Source organism: Peromyscus eremicus, chromosome 17 (assembly GCF_949786415.1).
Source record: "Peromyscus eremicus chromosome 17, PerEre_H2_v1, whole genome shotgun sequence".
In the NCBI taxonomy this organism is placed as follows: domain Eukaryota; kingdom Metazoa; phylum Chordata; class Mammalia; order Rodentia; family Cricetidae; genus Peromyscus; species Peromyscus eremicus.
This window is the reverse complement of record NC_081433.1, coordinates 48,669,486-48,688,387: the sequence shown is the minus strand read 5'-3', so window position 1 is coordinate 48,688,387 and position 18,902 is coordinate 48,669,486. Positions and strand designations below refer to the sequence as shown.

General features: G+C 38.4%; 1 long non-coding RNA gene across 2 annotated transcripts; it reads right to left on the bottom strand.

The window, feature by feature from the left end:
* Positions 1-10,354: 10,354 nt before the first annotated feature.
* On the bottom strand, positions 10,355-16,597 carry LOC131894503 (uncharacterized). 2 transcript variants are annotated; one of them, XR_009374930.1, is made up of 4 exons: positions 16,502-16,597; positions 15,041-15,162; positions 14,606-14,745; positions 10,355-10,531 (listed from the first exon to the last, which is right to left on the bottom strand). It is a non-coding gene; the product is annotated as an uncharacterized LOC131894503 (long non-coding RNA). The 2 variants fall into 2 exon arrangements; XR_009374929.1 differs by lacking the exon at positions 10,355-10,531 and adding an exon at positions 12,054-12,458.
* Positions 16,598-18,902: the final 2,305 nt, after the last annotated feature.

Below are 18,902 nucleotides of genomic sequence, written 5' to 3'. Positions count from 1 at the left end.
TCCATATGACTAATAATTTTGCCCTGTGCCAACAGCAGTCAAGTATCTACTTGATTTAACATGTATTCACAACCTTGCGTTACATACATAAGAAATCTGCCTGTAGTCTGTTCATGAAGCAACACACAAACAGGACAGCAAAACATCTTAACTAGTGTTCAGTGGGAGAGGTACAGAAAGCTTCCTGGTAGAAACAATGCATCAACTGTGGCTTATTGCAAAAGAAGGAATTACAACAACATCTTGGGAATCCAAGAGAAAGATGAGAAAGACTAATTCAGCAACTCAATGCAAATTAGACCTTGGAGTCATGGTGTGAGGATGAGGGAGACAAAATTAAGATGAGTGTATCAGGTGATGAAGAACCCCATATGTCACTTTATAAAGGAGACTTCGAATTAACACCAATGGAAAACTATTAAAAGATCCGAAGCAGGGGGCCAACATGATCATAATTGCATTATGTAAATGAGGTATTAGAATGATAATTTTATGTTTATGTTTATGCTAAAGCCTCAAGACTATAAGTATCAAATCCTCTGAGGAGTAGGCCCCCTGAGGAAGAACAGCAATGGCTTTCTCTAGCAACAGCTTTTGCAGTCCTTGGCTGACCATCCACCTGTGGGCTGTAACAGCAGGTGGAGACACTGAGCATGTAGAAAGGAGACTCATGTAGGATTAGTGCGACAGAAGTTACAATACAGCACCTCTCATTCTTAGAAAGTTGACATTCCCACGGAGAACAGTCCAGATAATTTAATTTGTGGCCTTTGTAGTCTGAGGGCTGAAGGCCTGAGAAAGATGAATAATGATTATCTAGTTCTAGTGTTCAGAAACAATGACATGCATGCCGTGGCTTGGGTATAACATGTCCATATGCTCAATTCTACTGAGATCTTTATCACAATACAAAGCCTGGGCAATAACCAGTAAGATGTAAATGACCCAGTCAAGAGAGGTTTTTGTCCCGTTTTATCCTTTGATTTACTTCAGTCACACAAATGCTAAAAAACACTGTGAGAAACCCGGCATTCCTTCCCTCCTGTGGCCTTCCCACACACTGCAGGGAGGGTTGATAAGGAACAGAGCTCTAAATATCACAGCTTTTATTATTTCCTTGGACAGGACATATTAATGGACTCTTTGGGGCATTTTAATATGATAGGGCAGAAGGAAGGAGACCTAGCTCCACAAAGCAGCTTTGTAGGGATAGATGGGGAAAGGACATTGGACTTATCTCTGCAGTTTGTGTGGTGAGTTTCAACACACCATTTCGAGAAGGGTGTCTGGTTGCCATGTGAAAATACTTTTATATTCAACTACCTTGATGCTGTCTTTTAATGTGTTTATATATTGAAGATTCTTATACCTTTCTAGAGAGATGCCAGCGTTATCACTATATAATGCTAACATTATATAATGCTCCTCTCTATCTCAGATATTTTTCTTGTGTTGCTCGTAGTGAACAGATTGGTGCCAGCTTCCTTTCTTGTTGTCATATCACCATCTTACCTCTTTTCTCTCACCCCTATTTTAAATATTTCAGCTGGGGTGATAGCTCAGGCCTGTAACCCCAGTTCTCAGAAAGTTGAGGTTGGATCGCTTTGAAATGCTGGAGGCTATCTAGGAATAAGTGTGAGTTCTGGGATAGCCTGAACTACAAACTAACATCCTGCCTCAAAAAAAAAATTATACTTTTAGAGAAGTTTCAGGTTTATAGTAAAATCTAACAGGAAACAGAGTTCCTACCTATCACCTCCACCTACCATCACAATCCTGCATGAGTGGTGGATTTGTTACAAATGATGGGAGCTGCCCAGCCTTCCCAACTAGCAACATCCTGCATCACAGTGGTACACTGAATACTAATGATTAAGCATCATTCTGACCCAAAATCAACAATACGTTAGGGTTCAAGGTTGTTGTCTTATATCCTATAGATTTTTAACAACTCTGTTGTAGCACATCTGTTCATAGTTTTGTAACACATCATCATAGTTTTGCACAATGAGGTTCACTGCTCTAAAAAGCCCCTGGCTCCATTAATTCTTCCATTCCTCTTATTACTGGTGGATGACTATTGACCTGTTTACTGGATTTATAATTTTGATTTTTCCAGAACGTCCTATGGTGTGTGTCCTAGTTGACTCTGTCAACTTAACATAGCTTAGAGTCATTTGACAAGGAAATCTCAAATGATGGATTGCTCAGGACAAATTGGCCTGTGGGCATGTCTTGGTTGTCCATTGATGTTGGAGGGTCCAGTCCCCTGTGGAAACACCATTCTCTGGGAAGGTAATCCTGAACTGTAGAATATTGTGGCAGTCCACAGAAGTTTTTGATCAGGACAGATTTATTAAAGGATGAAATCGATACAGCACACTCACAAATACAGAACAAAGTGGCACTGCTGCTTCTTCATTCACCGGGGAGAGATGGGGAAACTCCAGACAAGGTCACCACACTGTGGCGTCAGGAAGCCTTCTACGGTCCAAAAAAGGAGATGCATAATCCTCCTCCTTCGATTCTTAAAGGGTCTGTATCTTAGAGAAGACCACGCCCATCGGACCAACCCGCTTCATTTCATTGGTCATTAAACCAAATGGCAGAATTCCTACAACACTAGAAGAAAGCTACTTAAGCATGGGCCTCTTAGCGAGACAGAAAGCCGAGTTCCTCTGTGGGCTCTACTTCGTGATCTGGCTTGTATTCCTGTTCTGGCATCCCTTAATGATGCACTGTGACCTGTAACTGAAATAAACCCAATCACCCCCTGAGTTTCTTTTAGTCATGGTATTTATCCCAACAATAGAGATGAAACTAGAAGAGTGAGTATCTATCACGTAGTATGCATCCCTTTCAGATTGACATCATGGCTACACAATTTTACTTTTAATATTCTTTGTGTATTTCAGACATTTATAAAAAACACTGGAAGACAGTACATTGTCTGTACATTTTCTTCTTGAAAGGTATCTTGGTTGTTTCCAAATTTGGCAATTAAGAGTAAAGCTGCTATAAAAATACATGTGCAGCTTTTGCATGGACATGGTTTTTAATCATTTAGATTATTTGTCAAAAGTATGTTTAACTTTTATACCAGTTGGGTTGCAAGATGGATTTGCAGGTGAAGATGCTTACTGCCAAACATTATAATCTGAATTTGAGCCCTGGAACTCACAAGGTGGAAGAAATGAACCAACTCCTTCAAGCTGTCCTCTGACTTCCACACATGCACTGTGGTGTGTGGACTCCTGAGTGTACATGATCACACACATTCAAAATACATATAAAAAGCAAAAAATAATATGACAGTCTTCCAAATGTGTGCTTTGCATTTCCACAAGCAATGAGTATTTTTGATGTCCAATATTCTTGTATGCTTGAGTTCTGGATTTTACACATTCTGGCAATGGCATCTCAGTTATGTAGACTGATGTGTCCATTATTTTGTTGTTTCTGTGGAGGGGCCCCAAAACAGCTTAATCACACAGCTGCCATGACAGGCTAGAGGCCCAGACACTAATTCTGGAAGGCAACACCTGGACCCAGGAAAAGCCATAAGCTGACCCCACCCAGGGAGGGCCTGAATCTAAGGGGAAAAACCTGACATTCCAAACATTCCCTATACCCCTACACAAATGTCAGCCAATCAGGGTCCTGAACCATGCAAACCCCCTCACCCCAACCTCTGCTATGATAAAAACTCTACCCCACCTGAGCTCAGGGCTCTCTGCTCTCACTGCTGCAACAGATACACACAGGGACCAAGCCCTGGAGCTTTAAGGTAAAAAAGGCTCTTGGCTTTTACATATGGGATTCTGTCTCTCTGGTGGTCTTTTAGGGGTCCCGACAATCTGGGCATAACAGTTTCAATTTGGAATTCTGATGGCATACTATAAAAAATGTCTCTTCATGTGTTTATTAGCTATCAGTTGAGATCTATGGACTATGCTTATTTGTTGTGATTATTTTGATATTGTTTAATTTTTGAAAGCTCTTTGTGTATTTTAGATAACAATAGTTCATCTACTAGGTCTTACGCAAATGTTTTCTGTAAATCTCTTGCTTTTCTTTTCACTTTGTCAACAACGATCTTCACAGATCATAGTTATAATGCAATCTGAATTATCCATTATTATTATGTTTTACCTAAAAATTTATCACTACAATCGACAGTACTTCTTGTAACTTCTAGAAGTTTTGTAATTTTGTATATGGTCTGCTGTCTTGTGGGCTACTTGGGGCTATGCTGGTGAAGAGCTAAGGTGTGAATCTGGATGCATAGTTTGCACAGAGAATCACAGCTGCTGAGTTGCCATTTGTTACAATCTTTTCTGTGGTGATATTTTATTTGTGCTGAAATGTGGTGATATTTTATTTGTGCGTTAATAAATAAAGCTTGCCTGGAGATCAGGGAGAAAAGACCAACCATTTTAAGTAAACAAAGACCCTTAATCCCTTAGCAGGCAGAATCTCTGTGTGTTCAAGGCCACACTAGGGAACAGAGTCAAGCTGGTGATACATGCCTTTAATCCCAGTACTAATCATAGAGACCTGGAGGTCTGTACAGACAGACAGTGACAGAGCTGTGTAGGAAGAGGAAGTGAGGTAGCTGGGCTAAGAGCCAATGAGAGGGCAGAAAAGCAAGGCATGTAAGCCTGGGTAGATAGGAAGTCACTCCTTGGAAGCTGCAGAGTTGGTGAGGTGAGGTTAGCGGGTGGCTTTCTGGATTTCCCTGATCTCTCTAAGGCTTTAAACCAAATTTCTGGCTCTGTGTTTTTTATTTAATAAAACCATTTAGAAATTCAGCTACACTTTTCTTTATTTCCTTGGCTCCTTGTCCTTTGTCAGGTGACTACACTTATGTGGGACTACTGGGTTCTTTTATGTTGACATGTCTATCTTTTAGCTAATATCATGCTGTCTTGATTACTGTGTCTTTTTAATATGTATTAATGTCAGTCCTTTTACTATTATATTGTTTTTTTTCTGGTTCTTTTCATATAAATTTTCTCATCAGTTTTTCACTACTCACAAAACAAATTCCTATACTTCTTTTTATGAACTTACTCACATTGAATCTACAGATAAATTTAGGAAGGATTCACAGCTGGGTAGTGTTGATTCTTCTCATCTGTGAATAGGGGACATTTCCTTGCTTATTCCATACTTGGAATATTTTTTATCAGATCTTGTAGATTTTCTACTCCTTTGCCTTCAGTCTGATTCCTTGTGCTTAGGATGTCTTTCCTGTTGACAGTATATAAGTGTTTCATATTCAATGGACACTGAGAATCACTTTAAAATGGTTATCTGGGTCATTGGATCAATATGTACCAAATTCACAAGACTTCTATTTTTTCTTGTGTTTGTACTTCCCTAGATTTTATAAACAGTTCTCCTTTGTTCTGACTTATTTGTTTTGGAGAACTGTTCTTGCTTAAGTGTTATCTTCTTTGCTACACAGTTAACTTTTAAAATGCTTTAATGATTGCCCTGAACTTTGCCACATGGAGTTCAAGTTATTCTAACTCCATAGGCAGAGAATATTATATCACTTCACAGAAGTACGGGCATCTCATAATAAAATTATTCCCAATGTTCCCTTTCCATTCCATATGATACTGATGTTTTTATTTCACATATTCGGAAGTACTTCCTTCCATGGTTTTTAGTATTATTCTGAATGGTTATCTTTAAATCAGTCAAGAACAGAAAACAAAAACTTGCCTTTTTCTTCTTTGATACTCTCAGTTTTCTATGTGGATATAAATTTCTGATAACTTTTGGTTTCCATGAAGATTTTCTTGTAATATTTTTGGCATATTCCTTGACTGGTGTTTTCTTAGCTTTCTAGGTACGTAGACTGTGGTTCATTATTAATCTTACAAAAGTTTCATAATTATTTCTTCTATTCCTTTACATTTAGTTCTTTCTTTTTCTCCTCTAATATTCTCAGTTGCACATTTATACAAACATGGAATTGTCTCTCAGCTCTTAGATGTTCCATTCATCTATTTTCTCAACATCTCAATTTTGGAAGCTTTGATTGACAAATCTTCAAGCTCACTTATTCTTTCATTTACCCTCACCAGTCACTGGTGGGTTTATTAAAACCATCATTTCTGTTACAGTATTCTAGCATTTTGTTTTTATTAAAAAATATTTAAGTAAGTTCTATTATTTTTCAAATCCCACTTTATTCTTCTACAAAAAGTGTGACATTTTAAAATTTTCTTTTATACTGGAAATTAACACAGTTGACCATACAAATTATCCGTGATTTGTATGTTCCCTGTCTCCACAGTGCTCTTGAACTTCAAATTCAAAGTCAATTTTGACACATTTGCACTCCAAATTTGTTTAAGTCTAGTCCTAGTTTGCGTTCTCCTGTTGTGACAAAACACCCTGATGAAAAGCAGCTTGACAAGGAAAAGGTTTATTTCAGCTCATGGTTTATAATCATGAAGGGAAGCAAAGGCAGGAATTCAAGGCAGGAACTTGGTGGCAGGAACTGAGGCAGAACTGAGGCTGCTTGCTGACTTACTCCCCTTTGCTTGTTCTTTCTTATACAATCCAGGAGTGACATGACCTTGCTGTGGGATGTTCTGTATGGCAAATGTGTTGCTCTGATTGGTTGGTAAATAAAACACTGATTGGCCAGTAGTCAGGCAGGAGGAAGTATAGGCGGGACAAGGAGGAGAATAAAGCTGGGAAGTGGAAGGCTGAGTCAGAGACACTGCCAGCCACCATGATGACAAACAGCATATGAAGATGCTGGTAAGCCACAAGCCATGTGGCAAGGTGTAGATTTATAGAAATGGATTAATTTAAGCTGTAAGAACAGTTAGCAAGAAGCCTGGTACGGCCATACAGTTTGTAAGCAATATAAGTCTCTGTGTTTACTTGGTTGGGTCTGAGGGGCTGTGGGACTGGCAGGTGAGAGAGATTTGTCCTGACTGTGGGCCAAGCAGGAAAACTCTAGCTACAAATGGTGCCCAATGAGTTGGCAAGAGTTTCCACCTAAAACCTCAGAAAAGATTCTAAAATGGAGCTAAAAACAGTTTCCTAATTGTCTCTCTCAAACGAGCAGCAGCTGCCGGTTTGAGCTACTGGTGGGTTCCTAGCCTGCATACTAGACCTGCTGTATGGTGGGAATGAGGCCTCTGCAAGTGGCACATTAAGCTGCATGGTGGATTTAGCCTTTGCTAGTACAAAACAAAAAAAGAGGTTTCTGGGCTACACGCTGCTTGGATAAAAGCATAGACCCACGATAGCTCCCAGAGCTGGTGGTAAACATACCACCCCCATGTTGGGAAGCTGAGGTGGGTGGAGCCAGCAGCCCTAGTGCCATTTCAGTCTTACAAATGCTGCAGTTTAAAGCAATAGATTCACAATAAGACAGATTCAAATGTAATAGTTTACAATATGTGTAAAATATACATAGGCTTAAAAGAGACAAAAAAGTGATATATACAGTTATATAAACAAATACATAGTTTTAAAAAATAAAGTCTTTAAAGAGACAGTAAAATTAATGTAAAAAATAAGCCACATAAAGATAAATATTACACAGAGAATCTGGATTGTGTTGTCTTTGGGATTTTTAACTGCAGAAAAACATTGCATTGTAAAAGCTGTTGAGTTATGCCAAAATGTATATTTTAAAGGTACCTTGACTTCAAAATTTGCATATAGAATATGTTGCTTTGGAAAGGAGACTCTGCTTTTGTTCCTACAGAAAGCCAGAGGCTATGGATTTGTTCCAGATTAAAATACATCAGGTTTGACCAGCCAAGACCCCCTGAAAGGTCTCCGATGACACCATGGCCCAGATGATCCAACATCCAGAATGGTTTCAAGGCAACTGACTCAGACAATACAGCCTCATGGACTATTCCATAATCCTACAATTTTCTTTGTGTCCCCATAAGATACAGCACCCCCCTCCAGCAAGAAGTAGTAAGAGAAGCTATGCCCAAATTCCCAAATTATATGTAATTTTACTTTGTTAAGGTTAAAACCTTCCTTTTTGAAAAAAAAAATGGGGAAGTGCTGTGGGGTGTTCTGTATGGCAAATGTGTTGCTCTGATTGGTTGGTAAATAAAACACTGATTGGCCAGTAGTCAGGCAGGAGGAAGTATAGGTGGGACAAGGAGGAGAATAAAGCTGGGAAGTGGAAGGCTGAGTCAGAGACACTGCCAGCCACCACGATGACAAACAGCATGTGAAGATGCCGGTAAGCCACAAGCCATGTGGCAAGGTATAGATTTATAGAAATGGATTAATTTAAGATATAAGAACAGTTAGCAAGAAGCTTGGTACGGCCATACAGTTTGTAAGCAATATAAGTCTCTGTGTTTACTTGGTTGGGTCTGAGCGGCTGTGGGACTGGCAGGTAAGAGAGATTTGTCCTGACTGTGGGCCAGGCAGGAAAACTCTAGCTACATGACCTACACTACAGGCCAACCTGATAGAAGCTGTTCTCCAGTTGAGGCTTCCTCTTCTCAGATGACCCTAGCCGTGTCACACTGACGAAAGTAAATCTGCACAATCTTAACCAGGGTATTTATTTCCTTCATAATCATTTCTGATACATTTTCAAAGATGTATTCCAATGCTGTGACAAAACTCTTGATATAAACAACAGAAGTAAAGGAAGCTTTGCTTTGGTTGCTAGTACTATTAATAGGATATTTCCTTATAATTCATTGGCCAGAGAGAACCCAGAGGGTCCCCAAATATTATAGTTGCCATTACTCTTGGTTAACCACTAGAAATACTCCATTACTGAAAATACCACACACTTGGATATGAGACATAGAGAAAAAAAGCTGGAAATGAGCAAATGGAAGTTTCCTCCCAGCTGGTTGGTGTTTCCAATGCTACTGGAGCGCATTCATCAATGTCTTTCGCAGTTATGGGCTTTTGTACACTATAATTCTGATGTGTCTGGCTAAATGTGCCCACTGGTACAATAATGGCGCGATTGTTATAGAGTGAAAAATTGTTTCTTTCTCAGGATTGAGACCTGGCCCATGGGACTGGATACATGCACGTTACTGTAAACCTGGACACGAGCCTCTGGTCAACCAGATCACAAGCCCAAGGGGAGATTGTGCTACTAATGTTTTGCTAAATGGATGTGTAGCCAAACTGCCTGCTAAATGAGTACATAAGTGTGTGCATGTGTGCACATGTGTGTGTGTGTGTGTGTGTGTGTGTGTGTTTATACCCACTGACTAGTGTTACTCTCAGTATGTAACAGAGATGCTTCCTTTTGCAGAGGATGATAGTTGATGTAAAGTTTCACAACTGGTGAGAATGCTGAGAACAAGTACCTGTTCAGTTCTTGGTCCTAAACTAGATGCCCACGCCATCCCCTTCAAGGCTATTACATAAAATAGGCAGGAAGGGTCAAGAGGAGCTCCGTGACATTCTCTGTGGATGGAGTAGGGCTGTCACAGTCACGAGTACTGCAGATGTGGCCACCAGCACAAGATCTGCACCTATATAGGAAAGAAGACAGAGCTCAGGAGGGGGAGTAGAGGAGGAGAAGAGAGTCAGCACAAGTGGGAGAGGGATAAGAACAGAAATGAGGGTTGAATACATTCAGAATACATTCTACACACCTATGTAGTTATCATCAGATTGATAGCCTAAGCTAGATAGTTAAGTGTATAAATAGATGTATATTATATATTATATACTGCATGGATGTGCATGCATTTGGGCACTAAATGTAATTAGAGCTCGGTTGTGGTGGTGCACTACTTTAATCCCAACACTCAGGAGGCAGAGGCAGGTGAATCTCTGAGTTTGAGGTCAGCCTGGTCTACAAAATGAGTGTCAGGCTACAAGAGAAACTCTGTCTCAAAATAAAAAATGTAATGACAGACATCTTTTCCTTTTTAGTATTACTTAAAATACAATTGCAAAATTTCTCCCTTTCCCTTTCCTATCTCCAGTCCTTCCATTCCACCTAATCTCTCTCATATTCAGTAACTCTTTTCCTCTATTGTTTTATATAAATACATTATATATAAATATATATGGACACACACATATATATGCATATATATAATATAAATACAACCCATTGAGTTTCTTTAGTGTTGTTTGTATGTATATGATTTCAGAGCTGACAACTTGGTATTGGATAATCTACTGGTCTCATCCCTAGCAAATACTAATTCTGTTTCTCTAAACCATCATGAATTACCTATAGTTATTTATCTAGGGGTAGAGGACCTTGAGATTTCCTTGCTCCATGTTATTATGTCAATTAGTGTTGTCATTGTTTGAGTCTTGTGTAGGCAGCCATACAGTTACCATACCTTGGGTGTGGTTTCCCTGTCATTCCTAGGAGACAGCCTCACAGCAGGTTTCCTCCCTTCCTCTTCCCCAATGTTCCCTGAGGCTTATGTGCAGGAACTGTGTTGTAGATGGAGCCATTGGGAATTAGGTTCCCCACCATCACTTGATCTCTGTATTTTGACCAGTTGAGGTTTTCCGTACTGGTCTTTATCTGCATTGAAGAGAAGTTTCTTTGATAATGTGTGAGAGCTATACTTAGTTGTGATTATAAGGATAAGTATGCAGAATTCAGTTAGGAATTATGCAGGTCTAATAAAGTTGTGGTAGTAGGTTCTCCTCTAAGAGACATGACCACACTAGCCCCAAGTAGCTGGCTAGGTTTTCAATACTGTACATTATTTCCCTCCTGTTGAGTACGCCTTAAGTCTAGTTAGATAGCTGGTAGTTATTGACAAGATATGGCAGCCACTGCTGTACATTTAGAGATATGTTACTGTGATGGTCATTGTCATCATATTATTTTCTTCCCTTGGGAGCTTGCTTAGCATCTTCTAATGCTCTGAAAGATGGTCAGGGAGGAGGCTTTAAGATCAAATCTTCAGAGTCCTGTGTCTCTGAATTTTTTTTTTTTTTTTTTTTTGAGACAGGGTTTCTCTGTGTAGCTTTGCGCCTTTCCTGGAACTCACTTGGTAGCCCAGGCTGGCCTCGAACTCACAGAGATCCGCCTGGCTCTGCCTCCCGAGTGCTGGGATTAAAGGTGTGAGCCACCACTGCCCGGCATGTGTCTCTGAATTTTAAAAAGAATTCTTAAAAGAAAAAAGAAAGGTATTTTCTTTTTTGGCTCACAGTTTCAGAGGTTTTATCCATCATGACCAGGAAGGGATGATGGATTAAAGAAACTCACATCAGACATCCAGGAAGCAAAAAGGAGTGTCCATTCCCTCTTTTGTCTCATTTTGTTCCAATCCTACAAGACGGCGCTGCTCACATTCAGGGTGATTTTATTTCTCATTTAACTCACTGAAAATGTTCTCGCAAACATGCCCAGGGGTGTGCTTTAGCAATCTCCCAGGTCTTTTTAGTTAAGTCAAGTTGACAATTGTGATTAAACACCAGAATTTATGAGTTTGATTAAGAGATTTGGCGATGGGTTGTGCCACTAGGAAAGTAGCCGCCAGCCTCTCTGTGGACTCGGCTCCGATCTGTGCTTGACCTCTGTGTGGATGGGAACAGAGCTACCTCTCAAGAGCAGATCCTCTTGTCGGTGACTTACACAGTGACTTTCCCCTCCTTCTGCTTGAATTAGTAATATGCTCTTTATGCAACAGATAGATGGCACATGTAGTAGATGAAATTGGTCTTGATTTTCATAGAAATCTTGGGTGAGTTATTGTGTTACCATGGATGTTCTAAAATTGGACAACCAATTTGAACTACTGGTGGAAAGAGGCCACAGGGTGCCTGTTATTCACTTTGTTTCTCATCTTATTTGTTTTTCTCCAATGTCTATTCAATATCTGGTTTTCCCCTGCTTGGTTGTTGTTGTTGAGAGGTTCTATTTATTGTTCAATTTATTTGAAGGGAAGTTCTGATGGCATGTACCTATAGTCCTAGAACTTGGGAATCTGAGGAATCAGCTTTATCTATGTAGCAAGTTCCAGAGCAGACAGGGCTACATTTTTAGGTCCCATTTAAAAAAAAAAAAAACAAACAGAGAGCAAGGAAGAGAGGGATGGGTAGAGGTGGAGGGATAAAACATATGAATTGATTCAAGGAGACCATTTTCTTACACTTACAAAAAATTCAATGTGACAATATAGTGCTGTTAGCAATTATATTGATGGTAGTTATGTACTTTGTATTTTCAGATCTCTGTGGTTCTGAACCTTTATTCCTAAAAATGGTTATGAAGAGCAATTTCTTCCTCCCTAGGATGCTCTGGGTATTCCTGACGGGAAAATAGGTGCACTAGGTAATTGCTGGTGCTGGTGACAATGATGGCGAATCTGGGTACGCAGGGTTGAAGAAGAAAATGCTTTCACATTTTAGCATGGCAAAGTCCTTATTCTTCTTTGGCCCAGGATTGTTCTGTGCTCAGAATGATCACTGTGACACTTTAAACCTTAAATTTCTAGAGCCTGAGATAGATGGTCAATTTTAACACATACAATTTCGAATCATTTGACAAAAAAAAGTGAATACTTTTTTCTCATATAATTTGATTTTGTTTTCATTTGACCACACAATCATCACTAACTTTATCACACCTAACTTTTTTTTTTTGAGAAATCAGGCTAACCTGACCATTCTCTCAAGTTGAGAAACTGAATAATAATGATCATCCCTTCAAAATCTTTCAACCACTTTCTAGGGATTAAGTCAAAGCTTTACACTCTAAGCTCCCTGAAGAACTGGCTTCAGCCTCACTTTCTGGTTTTACCTGCCCCTACTCTGTCCTTTGCCCCCAGGCTATTCTCTGAAGGCACAAAGTTCTTTACATCTCTGCTTCAAAGTTTTGTACAACTTCTCTCTGAAGAAGTGTTTGCCCTATATTCCTTCTGTTCTAGATTGACTTGTCCTCTCTGCCTCCAGTGCTGTTTCCTTGACCTCGTTTCTCAGGGTGCAACCAAGACGATCTTGGAAAAGCATACTGATTGTGCCATTAAGTACAGAAATACTTAAGTAGCTGACTTTAATTTTTTTAAACGTAGTTCGCAATTCTCTCCCCTGTTCTGAGTTCACCTCTGTTTAGACTTGCCCTGTCTTGTCATTCCAGTCTTCCTGCTTTCTCATCTCAAAATGGCCTCTCTTGTTTACTCCTGGTTTTTAAGGGTAGGATGATTTCTGTTTAATCCTGCCCTTGGATTTAGGGTGACAAACAAAAGATCACCTGCTGGAGCTTGAATTTCAGATAAATGGCAAATAGTTATTAAAATATGAAGACATATTTAGTAATTGCTTGCTCTAAATTCATCTGACTTCCTATATTCATATTTTCTAAATGCAGCAGCTTGTCTGGGATTACAGCTGAGCCTCACTGCAGAACACAGTCAATGTAATCATGTGACTTTTTGCTATTAAAGGCACATCACAATAATTGAAATACTTACCTGTTTCTTCTACTTGGTAGTTTGCTTTTGGGGACTAAAGTTAACTACCTCTCATTGTTTTATGTACAGAATACGGCAGGATTTAGTGCCAGGAATATAAAAATCACTGAAAGAAGTCTTACTGGATAAAGGAATGAATTATAGACAACTGAGAAAATAGATGTGTCAATAATACTATCAAGTGCTTTTTCAGTAAAACTTCCCATCCATTTTCTAGAGTAAAATAATGATGTCTGAGCTTTCCTAGCACGTTTTTTGTGTATTTGTTTTCTAGCTCTTATACTACACACACCATGCATGATGGTTAAAACTATTTGCTTGTGTATCTACACTCCTTGCTTGATGAGCACTAGGCATTAAGAGATAGAGGCATCATCATCTTACTGTTACACTTTCACCTTCCACACTGACTTGCTAATCCCTGCTAAGTACTGAACAATATTATAATATAATAGTTTAGAGAAGGAACTTGCAGACAGTTTTTTTTTTAAGGAAGGTAGTAATATAATCTGCGATTATTGATAAAGAATATGTTTTACAGTTATGATAAGAGTGTGGTGCCTGTCAGGTTGTTTTTAAAGTAACTTGTACAAATTTGAACACAGTTTTAAGAAAGAATACAAACTGAACATTATCTAGACAAAGGACTCCAAATAATCACACTCAATGCATTCCAAGCTGCATGCTGTGATTTAAGTGCCTGCTCTCAAGTAAATTGCATAACAGTCTTATGAAATGAGCACTAATCTCTCCATAACTACGTGTTAAAGGTATGAAAATTAGGCTTAGCTGTATCTCTAGGGTCCTATATGGATAAGTAATGAGAAACAGCTAACTTCTTGCTCCTTAAAAATCTCCGCATTACATTATATGACAAATGCTTGAAGGAATAGAGCTTGTTCAGCAAGAAAAGATAAAGTTCTGCCACACAATTTGAAGACAAAAAGGCTTGCATGCTTCCAGGAAACCCAACTGAGGTCTATGAGGATATATTTGGATAAAAAAGAATGGGGATTTCCTGATACCTATTGTTGTTAAGTATAAACAACTGATTAAGAAATGGAATAAATGTGTTAGTGTTATAATTGGTTTGAGCCTTTCCTAAAAACTGCTTCCTACATTCCTAGAAACCTTAGGAGGTGATGCAATATAGAAGATATGAACAGGCAGTTTACCTTAGGAGGCTATATCATTCAGATTTACAGATGAAAAACAGACAGTCCATTCGATAATTTAAAGATGTTAGATTTAATGATTATATCTGCCATGTGTTCCCTGGTTGAAACTTTAGATATTTTTGTAGCTTTCCACAGAGCTGGAAGAATCTGGGAAAAGATGACATTTTCAGGCTGATAGCACTTCAAATCTCGGATGTAAAGACTTAAATACCCCCTATTGGACTTTCTGCTTCACTGTTTATAATAACTATCTAAAAGGATCCTCTATCAATGTGAAGTAAGCCTCCTATTGTTCTGCAGGGAAATTTTCAAATAGCTATTAACTTTAATGAGGAAATTTAGAATAAGGAGGGAAGAGGTTCATCTAGACTTCTACACAGCTCAATAGAGCTGAGAATGCAGAACTCTGAATTTACAGGTTGTTCATCTTACCAGGGAGAGAAGTGTCTTTGCTCTGTGAAGATTTACACAATCTTTTGACCTGAAGAGTTGGTTGTCATGCTTGTTCCTGGTAGTCTACTGACAGGAAATATGAAGCAATACTCTAGAAGGCTCTAGAAGGAAATTGTGTTAGACTGACATAGTTGAAATACACCAAGAATTAATAAGCATATGAAGATGAAAACAGTAATCAGGAATTAGTAGGATGGTATCATGGTGGACTACTTTGTTCTGACGCTTCTGAGTAAGAGTACGTGCACGTGTCTAGATTTCTTTTTTTCTTTTTTTCTTTGTCTTCTTGTGTGTCTAGATTTCTTACAATGAGGACTATTATTTTCCATTACCTATGATTAAACATTAAGGCAAATCTAGGCATGGCCCTCTTAGCTTTTCTTGTTGGTACTCACAGTGGTGAGATGGATGAAAACTTAAAGGGAAAGCAACACTTTAAATACGTAAATATGAAAGTAGAATTTTAAAGGGGATTTGCTCACAGGATCTGAAAATTGATGCAAGTGGTACTGAAACCAACCAGGGACATGTCTTTGATCCCAGTTTTTAAGATGTGATTCTAAAGTTTAGCTTTCTTTTTGGTACTCTCAGTGGTGAGAAAAATGGAATTAAAGGGGTTTAAATATAGAAACACATTTTCAAGGTGTGTTGACTTGAACCTGAGTAACTGAGAACAAACATGTCCTGTTAGTTGAAATTGCTGTCCTGTGATTATTTCAAATAAATTAATGTAAAATTCTTAAAAAATACTATTAAAAGTTATGAATGTGGGCCAGATAAATGTCTCAGTAGATAAAAGCATACTTTGCTCTTGCAGAAGACCAGAGTTCATTTCCCAGCACCCATGTCTGATGGCTGAAAATAAACCATAACTCCAGTTCCATGAGATATGTTGCTGTCTTCAGACTTCTGCAGGGACTTGCATGAGAACATATCCACATACAAACACATATACACATAATTAAATGTAAAGTAAGATCTTAAACAAATAAATATTTAACAAACTGCAAATGATTTCCTTCTACATCAAGAGAACTAAGGAAATGATCAATAGCAGATGTAGGGTACAGGGAGAAAGGGCAGGTCACAATAATTTACTCTTTTATACATGCCTTCCTCATTATCCAGAGACAGTGTGTCAGTAAGAGAGTGCTGTAGGATGGTGGGTACTTTTAGAAATGTCTGGGTTGTTATATAAGGAAAGAACAAACTAAAGGGCTGTATAAAGTCGTAGAATGCAAAAATAAAGGCACAGGTCAACATAGACAAAGCTGTTAGATTCCATCCTATCTATTGACACTATTAGGAAAGACTAGAGGACCGATTTAGAGAAGAGAACACTACCAAAAAATATCCTGAAAGTCCCATTTCAGGGACTGATCAGGCCAGCACTGCCCATATGGTTTTATATAGAATGAGTGTCAAAGCTTTGATTTTTACCAGGATGTTCCCAGCCATTTTGTAGGCACAGCTGATGGATGAGTACTGGTCCTTCTCTATGGTACCTAGCTCTATCTAATGGATGATTTCAGCTTGATGATACCACAGTGGACTGACTTTCAGTCTTCTAAAACTTAACTTCAGTCTGAGATCCTTCTGATAGAAGCCTTCTCCCTCTTCTTTTATACCCCTTAGACCAGAATCAAATGCTGAAGACCCTATGTATTTTTGATTCCTTTCTTTTAGCATTCAGGGGGTGTTAATTTTTTCATGAGACCCTGAAGGAGAAACTGACTCCAGGGATACATGTTAATAAATAGGGTAAATGTTGAAGAGAACAACTGAAATGTTGGAGTTAACATAAATTTGAACTAATTGAGCTAGAGACTTTCAGTAATAGATACAACTGTGTGTGTAGTGTGTCAAGTTGAAAAGTCGATTAAAGTTAAAGTTACTTTAGTAAAGGAGTAGAAAGGGGTTGAAATTGATGTCATTGGTATTACTAAAGAACAGGGCATGCCTGTGGCAAAAATAAATACTGAGATGGGTGAAAAAGACCCATAGATATTAGAAGCCTAGGGCAAAGGGTGAAACTAAGAGAATGTATAGACGCAGAAGAACAAAGAGGTGAAAAAAAGCTTCAAAGTGTGTTGTGATTCAGGGATAGAGTGTAACAAAGATCAAGAAGATGAAAAGGAAGAAAAAAATCCAGGGCATGGATAAAAAAAATAAAGATTCTAGAAAAAATTTAGAAATAGAAAAAGAACATTGTGATTTTATGTGTATATATATATATATAATAAACAAGCATAGAAGCTTTTATCAGCAATGTTGCCTGTGGAAAAAAAGACAGAAAAACTAAAGGATTCCTTGATACAATCACTTTTAAACAGGACAAAATGGGTCAGACTAGAAAGGGTCAGGATGAAGACCAATATAAAGAACAAGAGTGAACTATTGTTTGCAATCCACAATTCATCCTACTCCAGCTGCCCTGGTGGGTTCAGGCTGCATCTCTTCCTATTAATAGATGACAACATGAATGTTAAAGACTTACCGTTTGTCCTGGTGCCTTCTTATGTTAGATTGGCATATTATGAAATGATTCACTTAAGTTGTTAGATGCTTGCTGGTTTCAAGCAAAAGGAAACTTCTAAATAACTAATGCCAACAATAGCATGGTTTTGGTATAATGAATTACAGTGCGTGAAAATAATGGTGTTTAGTTAGAGCTTCCTTAAAGATAATTTCCTCTAATGGTAGTTTTTTGTATACATCTGAATAATCTATTAGCCATTTTTGTCAATTGTCACTTTGTCATCAGAAGTCAGGAACTTGAAGGTTTGGGTGTCAGAAGTGAGTAATCAGAGATTCTCAGGGAACAAGAAAAAAATGGTCTTTTGTGTATAAACCAAAAGAAATTTGAATTTGCTTGACTGTGTCTGATAAAAGGCATGAATAACATCTAACGTCTAATCAGACATAAATTGATAGAATTTAAAATTTTCTATTTAATAATTTAAAACTATTAAACAAAGAAAAATCTCTTAATCACGCTCCCATATTCACTTTCCTTGAAGTGCTGGGAAATTTTCGATTGGTTTCAAATGACCAGTGAGGCCATGATTTCTGTGACCAGTAGTTTTTGCTTCCTCTGCAGTTAAATGTGGAGCACTGTGTGTGCCTCATTTAGTGAAGAAAAATGCCACGTGGGTAATGATGACTTACTGAGCTGTTGCTATGGACTTAGGGGGAGTTAGATATTATGGGTGTCACCAATAAACATTAGCTGAAGAAGAAAATGAGCAAGACTGATATCAGGGGGAAACTGTAAAAGGTGTACAGAATAAAAAGCCTAGATCAGAAATTTAAATCAATATCACCAAAACAGGATAAAAACACATACCATCAAACAAATCTAAAGGAGACCTTCCGGAAGAGTGTGTGACTTATGCAGAAGAATGGGCAGTTTCATAAATGTATGTGAAGTGAGAAGGCAGGGGAGGAAGCTTATCAGCCCTTTGAGAGAGATTGAAGTGAGTTCCATGACACAGGAGGAAAATGCAATGAGAAAAATGAATGATTTATTTGTTTCAAGGCTCCGTGGGGAGATCTTGATGTGCTAGTGAGTGGGGAATGGCAAACTTCAAAAACCCAAGAACTGGAAAAATCATTTACACGGATGCCATCTTATTACAGTGAACCACTTCCAAGTTGCTGTATGGAGAGAAATTTTTATTTAAATAATTTAAGCTGTAATTACCATTATTAATTGAAATGTCTAGTATCAGCAGTGCTGTAACATGACAACAGAAGTCTGATGTCATTTGCATAACTGGCCTTGATTTGTGTGATTCCTGTTTGCAAGGTGGAAATTGCACCTGGTATTATTACCTGCACA